A 3,778-nucleotide genomic window follows, 5' to 3' on the forward strand; every position below is an offset into this window, starting at 1 on the left:
GCCCGGCTGGAGGGGCGCCCTTGTCCCCGCCCGCCCCCGGCCGGGTCCCAGGCATGAAGGACAGCTGGGCCGCGGCGGGGGGCGGGGGCGGGGCAGCAAGGGCTCCTGGACTCTAGACCTCCGCCGCCCCAGCACGACCGCCCAGCCCTGGCCCTGGCCCCGGGGCCCAGCCCCGGCTTCAGCCCGGGGGGGTACCGGATCGCGCAGAAACGCACTGAACAGGCCCCTGCCATCGGGCTCCAGAAACTACCTGGGCTCGGCCGACCTGTTGCCTCACATTGGCCAAAGAGGGGGAAACCGGAAGGAGGGAATTCTGCTGCGGCGACTTGACTTTCCAGGCCCCGAGCAGAAAGGTAGGAGGCGACAGGTTGGAATGAGGGAGGGGCGGTGGCTCTGCCCTCCAGATGTCTGGGCACCTTGGCGGTCAGGGGGAAATATGAAAGGTACCGAGGCAAACCAGCCCGAAGAGCTGTGGAGCCCAGCTGGGGAAAGGAAAGGCAGCCGCAGGCTCTCCTCTCCTCCCCAGTCACGATTCCAGGATAGGGTGAGGGGCGGCCCCCTCCCACCCAGGCCCCAGTGCCCGCCTCCCTTTCCGCACAGGCCTGGAGGGTATCCCCTGAACCCTGGGGAATGGAGGGGAATGGGCGGGGGGTGGCCCAGGGAAGGACCTAAAAAAGCAACGATGTCTCCACCCTTCTCCTCCCCCAATTCGGTGGGCATAGGGAGGTCAGTTCTCTTCTAGGCCAAGTCCCACGTCTGTTCTCTTAGCCATCAGCCCTGGGGCTCTCTGCAGCTCCTGCACAGCCCTTGGTCAAACTGCCTCCTGTCCTGTCTTTGAGGCCAGAGGACTGGTCTGTGCCTGCTCCTGCTGTCCCTCGTGTTCCCCTGCCCCTCCCTGAGTGCACCCCCCAAGCTCTGCATTTGGAAACAGGGAAGAGTGGGAGAGACTCATTCCTACCGTCCCCTCCCCCACAGTCTTGCTCTTCCGCCATGTCAGCCCATGCTCCCTAAGGCCCTTAGCAAGGCCCTCCCAGGGCCAGAGTCCCATCCTCCTGCCCCAGACGGCCTCTAGAAGCCCACTGTGTACTGAAGTGATCTGAGAAAAGGAGACCTGTCTGAGCACACAGCGGGTCTCAGCCTGGGCTGGGCAGAGCAGATGGAGGAGGGGCTTGCAGAGGACGCCATTCCTGGGGGAAGCAAGGACCTCTCTGGTGGCCAGGCAACTCAGGTCCCCATCTGTCTCTTTTTTTCTCTTTCAGGCATTGGCGTTTGTAGACCGTGACCCGCCCCTTCTCCGGCCTTGCCTGGGGGTACCTCTGGCCCTGGACCTGCCTGGGCAGAGGCCGAGTGAAGGGCCTGAACGGGAGGAGAGGAAGGGCCTAGTTCCTAGGAGAGGCACAGCACGGACAAAGGCTCATGGGGTGGGGGTGCCCAGTGATCCAGTCCTGGCTCGGGAAGGGAGGCCCGAGTTCCCTGGGAACTGAAATCTGCTAGCAGCACTGTGAAGGAGTGCATTTCCCCCTCCTAATGACAGAGGAAACTGAGGCTTCGGGGAGGTTGGGGATTTGCCCTTGACACGCAGATAGGAGGAGGAGGAATTGAGCGTGTCCCTGGGCCTGCAGGCCCCCACACCCCTCCCCAGTCTTCTACAAGACCTGGCATGGTGGGAGGAGAGAGGGGGAAGCAGAGAGGAAGCATAGGGCTCCTAGGGCACCAAGGGAGACAGGCGCCCGGGGGAGGGAATCTGGGGGTCTAGCTTTCCTTGGAGCAGTACGGAAGGTAACAGGGAAGATCAGGAGGACAGACAGCTGAGATGGGAGACCAGAGAGATGGGCTCCAGGACCCCTGGGGAGCCAAGCTCTCCCCCACAGAACCTAGCTTCCCCACCCCACCTGGAGCTTCACCAAGGGCTCCTCAGCAGTGAAGTGGCCCAAGCCTCCCAGTTTGGTGGCCGAGTGGAGGTGGTGGTGGTGTCGTGGCTCCTGGAGACACGACATAACCAGGAGGTGAGAAGGGATAAACCAGGGGTGGGCCTGGGCTGGGACTCATGGCATGACCCCAATTCTCTCTCCTGAAGCTCGACCCACCATCCCCAGGATCACACAGGAGAATCTCATCCTCACAGCTTGGATTGGTCCTGGGGGCCCCCTGGTGTGCTGCTAACTGGTGTACCACAATGGTCAGGAGCAGCCCAGAGGGGAGCCAGAAGAGACCCTTGCCCTCACCTTCTATCCCCATTTCTGCATCTTTTGCACTGGTATCCCGGGGTCCACATTCCCAGTTCCTGGGACTGAAAACCGCAGCAGTCCAGCCAGCTCCAGGGACAGAGTGGCCCAGCCACCTACCATGTACCCTCCTCAGCTGCCCACTGGACCCAGGTCCTGAATGAAGCTGTCCACCTGCCTCACCCCAGAAGAGGCTGGACGGTGGCTGCCTCGTGCCCCCTGCAGTCTCCCACAGCTAGGGCCTGATGGCGTGCCTCCTTGTGCTAAGTCTCCTGGGAACCCCTGACCCTGCTGGCCCCTCTCATCCACCCCTACCCTGTCCACCCTGGACACCCTCTGGGGACCTGTCAGCCTGCTGGTTCCCCCCACAGATCTCTAGGGGGCAGCCTCCGTGGGACAAGAGTGGCACAGTGCTGGAGGAGAGGAATGAGGGGCCTTCTGGTGTCTGATGCACAGATGTGGCCCTTTCAAACCCTGGTGTCACCCTCTGGGTTACTGGATCCCCAGCGCCAGCCTCTTCCTGGGCCAGTGAGGAAGGGTGGAGGAAAGCTCTTCTCTGAGTGCATGCGTGGGAGTTGGGGGGGTGCCTGAGCCTTCCCCGTGCAAGGGGCTCCGCTTGGGACCCTGGAAACTGCTTCCCTACTGGGAGAAATGCGTGTTGGAGTCACAGGGGTCCCTACCCTCAGAGATCCCCCTCCCACTGCAGGGAGCCCCACCCCATAAGAGGGGCACGGAAGTCCACGTCTGCCCACCCCCGGTGGCCTCTGCTGTGGCTGTATTGGCCTAGAGGGGCTGGTTGGGGAGGGGCAGGGCTGAGCCCTCAGCATCTGCTCCTGTCCCTGCTTTTTCACTTCTGCTGCCTGAAGTGGTAGCCCCGCCTGCTGCTCCTCCACTCCCTCCCTTTCTCTTCTCTCCCCAACGGGGTCCATGCTGTGTGACAGGGTCTCCATGCACTTTATTTATTTGCAGTCTGTTTTCCAGGCAGCAGAGCTTCTACAAATGCAGACACCGACCGGAATGACTTATGCTTTTCTGTGTGTGATTTACTGTATACTGGTCAGCACAGGCTGGCCAGAGAGATGTTCTTGTTTCTGGTGTTGTCACGTCTTGTTTTCTCTAAGTTTAAAAAAAAAAGTCCTTGATTTAATACACTAAAATCCCAACTGGAGGCCTTCTGTGTCTGGTGGGGGATGCAGTGGCCCCGGGTGGAGAAAAGCCCCATGGTGAGGTCACCGTCTCCCATGGCCAGGAACTGGCAGGGAGAAGCCTCCAAGAGGGAGGGCTTGGGGAGGCTGTGGCAGGGACTGTGTTTCCTGTTCAGAGGCTGTGCTGAGACCCAACTTGACCCAAACCACTGCCCCATGAGAAGCAGGCAACAGCCTAGCCTGGCCTAGAGAGGTGGCTGCTTGTCCAGTTTACAACGTCTGTTCAAACGACCCAAAACATAAGTCCTCTTCCGCTTTAGAGTCTGGTTATCAAAAGTGCTGGAGTCAGTAGAATCCTGAGGGTGAACTATGGTGAACTGAACTGAAGCAGACTCCACACAGGTCATT

General features: G+C 60.7%; 1 long non-coding RNA gene across 1 annotated transcript; it reads left to right on the forward strand.

Moving 5' to 3' along the window:
- Nucleotides 1–169: 169 nt before the first annotated feature.
- On the forward strand, nt 170–3,388 carry LOC116547994. The gene is made up of 2 exons (XR_004267260.1): nt 170–353; nt 1,260–3,388. It is a non-coding gene; the product is annotated as an uncharacterized LOC116547994 (long non-coding RNA).
- Nucleotides 3,389–3,778: the final 390 nt, after the last annotated feature.

This window comes from Sapajus apella, unplaced genomic scaffold (assembly GCF_009761245.1).
Source record: "Sapajus apella isolate SASKATOON/1434 unplaced genomic scaffold, GSC_monkey_1.0 scaffold6119, whole genome shotgun sequence".
NCBI lineage: Eukaryota > Metazoa > Chordata > Mammalia > Primates > Cebidae > Sapajus > Sapajus apella.